Raw genomic sequence first — 8,298 nt, 5'->3', positions numbered from 1 at the left:
AGTTGGCAGTGTGCAGGGTATGGCAAACTAGGTAGCATATGCTAAATTATCCTTCTGCAGCTGGTTTCATATCCTCAGGCCAAGCAGCGTGGAATATTGCAACTCCTTGCTTTCACTGAGGGTTTTCTCTATATTTACCTATCATGCAGTGGTTGTCATTTCTTTTCTCATAGTTTTTCCATAAGAAGCACGTGTTGGCCAATTCTGCTCTGGGGCATGATTTAAATGTCTGAGCTGAGACAAGATCAGCATTTTCAGATGGGATTTTCAGTTTCCCACGGGTGTCTTATTGAAGGCTACAGCCACATAAGAGTCCAGAAAGGACAGAGTTATAGATGTGGCTTTTTTGTGTCACTTATTCATTACCCTTAATGTATTTTAATGTATGCAGCTTAATGTATCCTTAGCTGCATGTTTCATTCTTAGGTAGCCAGCAACTATCCTAAAACATATAGGCAGCTTGAAACCCTAACTCAGTGCTTATAATTTGAAGCTTTTAACAGTTCCCTGTCCAAACTCTTTTGGATAGTCAGTATTCAGACCTGATAACAGATGGGTTATATTTTGCTATTTGTATAACAATCCTTCCATTTTTATTGTAGTAATATGTTTACTGCTGACAGACAAGAGCAAAAAAAACCCAACAAAATCTCACATTGCTACTTGCTTAGGGGCAAATTGAATTCATATTTTGAAATATTATAGAATAAGCAAAATCCTCTCAAATTTAAAACATGGAAAGGAAAATCACTTTGGAACATCACAGGATGTAAGTATGTCATTAGAAACAATGCAAAAACAGAAAGGGAAAACATAGTTGAAAAAACAGGACTCAAAACTGGGGTTCTAGACTCCATTTGAGGTGTCTATTAAATGGTTTACTGTCCTAGGGTCCTAATTCTACAGTAAATGTAGCTTATTGCACTAAAACAGATGTTCAACATTAGACTAACATTTTACATCAGTTTTAATTTTATCTTTGGAAATCAAATCCCTGTAGCCCTGCCTGAATATTGAAAGACATTTTTCATTGATGTATGAATGCCTACAATTGCTCTCTTTCATTTGGTACTTTTTCATCTTTGTATTATGCTAACCATGGTAATTAACACACACTTTAGGTGATCTGGTTTTATCAGATTTGTATCAGTCAAAGACACAACATATAAACAAAGTAGACACCAAAACAGTAAGCTACCAAATATTTCCAATTGAGTGAATTTGTACTGGTTAAAGCTGGTGGATTTTTAAAATGTCCTTAATTTCTAAAATAAGTTTAAAAATGAAAAAGACAAATGTGAGAAAAGCTTGACAATTTTCTCATGTTCTTCTATATTTTTTTCAGATACACTGAAGATTAAAATTCTACAAGAGATTTGAAAGTAAAGTTTGAATTAATTGCAACTGATACCAGCCTTTTATGAATAAATGAAATGTTTTGATTAATTTATTAAATTGAGCATAAGAAAAATCTGACAGTCAAATCTATGAAGGATTTATAACTGAATAACCTGAGAAATTATGTCTGTATCCTAAAGGCCACTGATGATTCCACTCTGTCTCTCAGCAGAGTCCCAAATAAATGAACTTGAGTTCTTCATCCATAAAGTTATGCCAGCGACCTTGTGAACAAAGGCACTGCCCCTTTCCACCTCAGGTCTTTGCACTGCAACTATTTGGGTTCACCTGGTGGAATGAACTAGATAGGCAGAGAAGAAAAACACAACTTCCTACAACAGCCCTGAACAATAGAAAGGTGTGCTACTTCAACTAGAAATGCTCTTCCTCCTTCAACATAATCTGGGAGTGGTGGAATGATTTATGGCATGGTAGCCTCTTCCCAGAGAAGGCAATCACATATTTAATCAATGCTATTCAAATCCTAGCAGCAGCTGGAATTAAAAACCTGCAAACCACAGTAGTCTGCTACAAATTATTTCTATAAAATTGAATATTTGGGAATGTTTCTGTCCCCACCTTTCCAGGTTTTTTTTTTTTTTTGTCCTTATTGTTTTTAATTTATCTACTTTCTTCTCCTGTTTATAGTTCTTCATTATTTATCTCTCTGTTTCTTACAAATTATTTTACAAGGGCTTAGTTTATTGTCTCTGAGTTTAGGATGGAAGAGACATTCACATAATAATAATTATCACTACAAAGGACATAAATATGGAAAAAAGTAAAATTAAAAGCAAAGAAGTAATAGAAGCTTCTTTATTTTTCAAATAAAAACCAAGCTGCTGTTTTCTAATGTAGCCCATTACTCTGGATACACTAAATCAAATAAATAAGACAATTTTAGTTCTAGTGAAATTGCATGAACATTAAAAAATTCTGGTGTTAACATCACCGGAATTTTTAATATTTCTTAATGATTTTTTAACAATTTTTTAACATTACTTGAATTATGAATAACATCTGGATCTAAAGCCAGCTAACATAATAATCTAGTAAATGTATCAGACAAGAAACAGAAAGCTTCACTAAAGAAACTGCTTAATTAACCAACTAATCCACAGAAGTGTTATGGACATTTTTCAGAGTCCAATGGATGCAATTCTGTCATAGGCACAGAACCATTCAAAACATTCAAGTACATCTGGGCTACCTTTTGCAATTTCCAGTTTGCCCTCCTTCAGATTATTGGCTACTAGAGTAAACAAATTGTCTGCTTAAATCAGTGAAATCAAATAACTGTCAGAATGAGTGAGTTACTGTCAAGTGTACGTGTAAAAAAAATTACTATACATACTTCCTTTAGAAGAAAAAATTATTAATATATATGTGCATTTAGTAGGTGCTCACATGTTCCCATGAAGTTAATCTGTGAAGAATTTAGTATAAAGTGATGTATCTTTAGAGTCCCTTTGTTTGAAGGTAATAATTTTTTGTAGTTATGGCATTTAAGACCACAGATATACCTAAATTTAAACCTATAATGAAAAAGATTGTGTGGGAAAAAATAATTGTTGAATAAAGTATCTTAGGAAAAAGTACAATATTTTCTGCAATAAATGATATGAATAACAGAATATTAATAACAATCTATTTGAAAAGTTTGCTTTTAATTTGTTTGAAATGGATTAGAAATCCATTTCCTCATATTATTTTTTAAATAAAACCCCTGAATTAATTTCAGAAACTGAATGAATAACAGCATTAACACTCAGAGTCCTAAAGCACCCATGAGAAATATATACTTGTTTAAGCAGTCAGAACTAAAATTGCATGAAAAATTAAAACTAGACTTTTTTTCTATTCATTGCAATCCCTCTTGGAAATGCAAATGCAATATTGTCATCACCGAAAGATCTGTTTCAAATTCACATTACTGCATATTCTTCATGTTTGTGTAGGTATTTTTTAAAAAAGGTAGAAGTATCCCCCTTCATGTTATTCCTGGAATGCCACGCTGGGAAGAATGAGGTTTACTGGACGTGGGATGTCTTTTGCAAACAATTTCTGCAGTGCACTTCAGATGTAGTTTTTCACTGTTTAATTGATTACAAAAATATGTGCTGCAGTTTGCATAACTTTGTCATTTTCATAACATTTCTTGAAGTTCAGCCGTCCTGTGATAAAAAAAACTGCTATGAGCCCAGAGGTGGCTGCAGCTCAGTGTTCCCCACAGTCATTTGTGTAACACACAGAAAACAAATGAGTATGCAGAATTATCTGCTTCATATACTTTTACATTTAAATATACATTTACATTTAAATTTGTATTTTCACCTTCAGACATCTTCCTTTGCAATGAAGAGAATTAGATACAACCTTGTTTTTCCACTAGTATTTGCTATCTAAATATTGGTGGAACTTTAGGTCATACGTGTTAAAAGAAATTTAAAAAATTTTTGCTTTTCGAAGAGAAAATATTAACCACATACTTCCCAGGGATCTTACAGTGTCTTCTAAAGAAATTCTGCTATTATAAGTAGAATTTTCTGTTTCAGATTCTGTTCTAACATTGAACAACATGGCCTCAGATGTTCAGCAATAAAGCCTTTCAGACTATGTTTCCTCACACAACACATTTTCTATCCAAAATACATTTCTCTCTAATATTCATTGTCTCTACTTTTATTTGGAAAGAAAACCTTGAAGGATGAATCTTCCTGACCTGAAATCCCTTCCTCACCTTATAATTCCCAGCAACATGGAAAGGATCATTTTGTTAAAGTTCAGCAAACCAGTTGTTGGCTGAAAGTACTCTCCACCCTTTTGTTAGTTAATATCATCAGGCATGTAAAATACTTCTTCCCAATGTTACCTGAGGGTGTCAAGCTGTCACTGACAAAGCCTGTACTTTTTGTTGTTATAAACTGACAATATCAGACGCTCTGAATTAGTTAATATCACGTAAATGGTATTAATGTAAATTTTACATGCGTGCACACACACACAGATAATAGCTAGGCAGCCGGTTTGCTGGTATGCATCACTGCTTATCATGCTGATTATAATCATCTCATTGCTACCTTATTCTTCCTCCATCTGTTTGTTGCATCCATCTGGTGTCTATCGTCTTATAATGAGATTGCAAGTTCTTTGTGGTGGGGAGAATTTCCTTGTTATTTGTTTGTATGCAGTTAGGAAGAATGGTTTGATGCTATTCAAAGTGTTATTGTGGTTTAGATGATGGTAATAAGAATGATCTAAATAACTTTTTTTTCCCCCACTCAGAATAGTTTGTAGGAAAGATTCAGACAGTCATTTTAATATTGGTGTGGTAACATAACTAAGGATGAATTTATTTTAGGAAAGATTTATTTTAAAAACATCTCTTTAAAATAGTTTTTCTCATATTTTCAAGTTCAGTGACTTTCTAGAAAAAAGGAAAATTTAGTATGCAAATAAAACATTTAAAATTCTTTGACTTCAGAGTCTGTGCAACAGATGTCTACTCAGATGATACAATGAAATTAACTATTTTTTTCTTTTCAGCTAAATGTGCCTCTCAGGGGTCTGTATTGGGACCAGTGTTATTTCCTATTTTCATTAAAGATTTAGAGAAAGGGTTGAGTGTGCCCTCAGCAAATTTGCAGATGGCATCAAGTTTAGTGGTGCAATTGACAGACTTGAAGGACAGGATGCCATCCCAAGAGATCTGGACTAGCTCAAGAAGTGAGTCCATGTGAATCATATAATGTAACAAGGCCAACTGTAGGGTGCTGCACCTGGGTCAGGGCAATGCCCAGTACCAACACAGGCTGGGGGCTGGACAGATCAGAGCAGCCCTGCTGAGAAGGACTTGGGAATGCTGGAGGATGAGAGGCTGGACGTGACCTGGCAATGTGCACTCACAGCCCAGAAAGCCAAACATGTCCTGGGCTGCATCCAAAGTACTGTGGCCAGCAGGGAGAGTGAGGGGATTCTGACCTTCTGCTCTGCTCTGTGAGACCCCACCTGCAGTGCTGTGTCCAACCCTGGGGTCCACAATATAGGAAGAACATTGATTTGTTGGAGTGAGTCCAGAGGAGGCCATCAAGCTGATTAGAGGGAGGGATTCCTCCTCTGAGGAAAGGCTAAGAGAATTGGGATTGTTCAGCCTGGAGAAGGCTATAGGGTTACCTGATTTCAGCCTCCAATGTATCTGAAGGGAACTTATAAGAAAGATGGGGAGAGGTTTTTTACAAGGACATTTAGTGAGAGGATGAAGGGAATAGCTTTAAACTGAAAGAGAGCATATTAGATAGGTATAAGGAAGAAATTCTTTATTGTGAGGGGAGTGAGGTTGACCAGAGAAGTTGTGGAGGCCCCATCCCTGAGAGTGTTCAAAGGCTGGATGGGGCTTGGAGCAATCTGGTGTAGTGGAATGTGTCCCTGCCTATGGCGGGGAGATTGGAGCTAGGTGATCTCTAACATGGCTGTTAGATTGGAAGACAGTTTCCAACCTGAGCCATTCTACAAATCTATGAGTTAAAGAGAAAGTCAAAAACATTTATTATGTTGATTATAACAAATTTGTCACTTAGGATGGTCTTTTATATTATGATGATTTCATTCACTTATGATGGTCTGTAATGAAAAAGTGAGCTTTGACTTAAGGACATCTTGAAGAAAAAATTTTTTTTTAGTCTGGAAAATTTTTATTTCATTTATTTTCTTTAAACTTGTATGTTTTTAACTGCAATTGGGGAAGTCACTGCAAGGAAGTGAAACTCATAAGTATGGAACTTTTTTTTCATCCACTTCCCAAATTCTCTGCTCTTACCCTTCCTCAAACACAAAATATAGTGAATAAGAATCAAGTCAGGCAGAATTAACTATTGCCCTGAAAACACCCCTGAAGCAAGGGCAGGACAGGTAACTTAGAGTTTTCATGTGACTTCTTGCTTTGGTCCAGTCAGTTCCCACTTGTTTTGCTGTATCAAAATAACATGTACATTATTTCCCCTTTAAAATTTGTTTTCCCATCCCAAGTGGTACATGAGGACTAAAAATCAACACTATGTAAATGCCAGAAGGACTGTATTTTAAAACCACACAGCAAACTTAAACCTTGTAGGTTATCAAGTGACAAAGACTTTTAAACTTTTAAACAGCATTATGAGCAAGATGTTTCAGACTTCACAAACTTTTCATTTTATTTTAGGATTAATTGTTCACTGGCAAAAGGACATTTTTCTCATGTTAGAGTAGCTGCCTACTTCTGATACTGATGAATCTTTTAAGGAATTTGAAACTTCTGTATAATTAGTTGATAAGAACCTATTAACTGCCATTCACATCATGTTCATTAGCTCATGAAATAAAACTTTACTTTTTATTTCTTATCTTTCATGATTTATTCAAGAGATCAAGAGTTTGGCTTAAAAAATATCAAATTAAAAGTATAAAAAATAATCTCTGAAAGTAAAAATTTTAGCTATCACACCTGATCTTTTGTTCTTAAAAATGGAAATTTGTGATGGAGAGGTGGATGGATAGATAGATGGAATAGGTAGATACAGATTTTCCATACAACTTTGCCATTACACAGATCTGAAATTCAATATATTGATCTCTAAAAATCCTCATGATTTTATCTATTATTACCTTACTACAGAAATGAGGAGTAGCTGGAAAATGCATGCAGTGTGGCAAAATATCCATGGATACAGTGTCTACACCAAGGACCAAATTCTTACAAGAGAATAGGCTTTGACATTGGCTTTTCACATGGCTGTTACATTGACCCAGCCTGGTGCTGATCCAACAACAAGAAGTTCAATGTGTGGTTGGGGAAACTGGAGCCCACATGGAGAGTGTAAGAGAGAGAGACAGACTGCATGTGTGCATGTGTGTGTTCAGCTAGCACACAGATGGTACAGGGAGGAACACAGGGAGTGATGGGGCAAGGGTGCCATTCTTTGCTGTCTCATCAGGAAGAATTCATGATTTTACTCACCAAAATTACCTGTTCCAGCATAGCCTTGATGCCAACAATAAGCCAGTGATCTGCAGATCACAAATGTCAGAGCTGCCTGCCCCATGATGCTGGGTGCGAGTAGGGACAACTCAGCCAAGATGCTCTCACTGCTCGAGTGACACTTGTGACACTTGTTGGCCTGTTCTATGTCAAAAGGGAGATTAACACACCTGAAAAAGTGACCAAGCTGCCCTTCACCCTTAATGAAACTTCATTTTGGCCGAGTTAAAGCCTTTTCCTTCTTTATTGGGTCTTGTAATACAAAATTACAATACAGCAGCAGGATTTCTAAAGTATTGAGAGTGGTCAGTTGTGTCAGAGGAGGCTAAGGTAGGTGGGAGCAGCAGGAAGAAATCAGAGGAGCTGAAATCTATGTGAAGCTGGTTACTATTTAGGCAGGTTTATAAAAAGAGATGAAGAGACACTGGTGACTTGAGCAGAGGGGGGAGTGAATTTTCAGGGGGCTGCAGTAGACTCAGGTGTATACTGTGGTTGTGGTTTTCCCCCTTCTCAGATCTCTAACCAATTTCTTGGATTTTTGACCTCTTTTTTTTTATTTTTCTAAAGACCATTTTTATAGAGTTTTCCTATTAAAAAAAACAAAACAAAACCTGAGCATTTACTTAAATGTGACTGAATTTTGTTTCCTTATTTTTTTTACCAAATGAAGTTTGAGTACATGGCACCTTTTAACCCGTTACTTACAGCATGCCTTTGATCTTCCAGAAAGGTTACAAAAGAGAACAAAAATGAGTCAATGGGATTAAAATATGCATCCTTGTGTGTGAACTGGTATGCTGTTCAGGCATTGATCTTATGTCTCTAGTTTCAGTCTCTTTCACATGAGTAACAGTTAAGAAACCAGAATTTTAAATATATATGAATGC

The sequence above is a fragment of the Erithacus rubecula genome (assembly GCF_903797595.1).
Source record: "Erithacus rubecula genome assembly, chromosome: 2".
In the NCBI taxonomy this organism is placed as follows: domain Eukaryota; kingdom Metazoa; phylum Chordata; class Aves; order Passeriformes; family Muscicapidae; genus Erithacus; species Erithacus rubecula.
The sequence above is the reverse complement of the archived record's forward strand: the minus strand, read 5'-3'. Positions refer to the sequence as shown.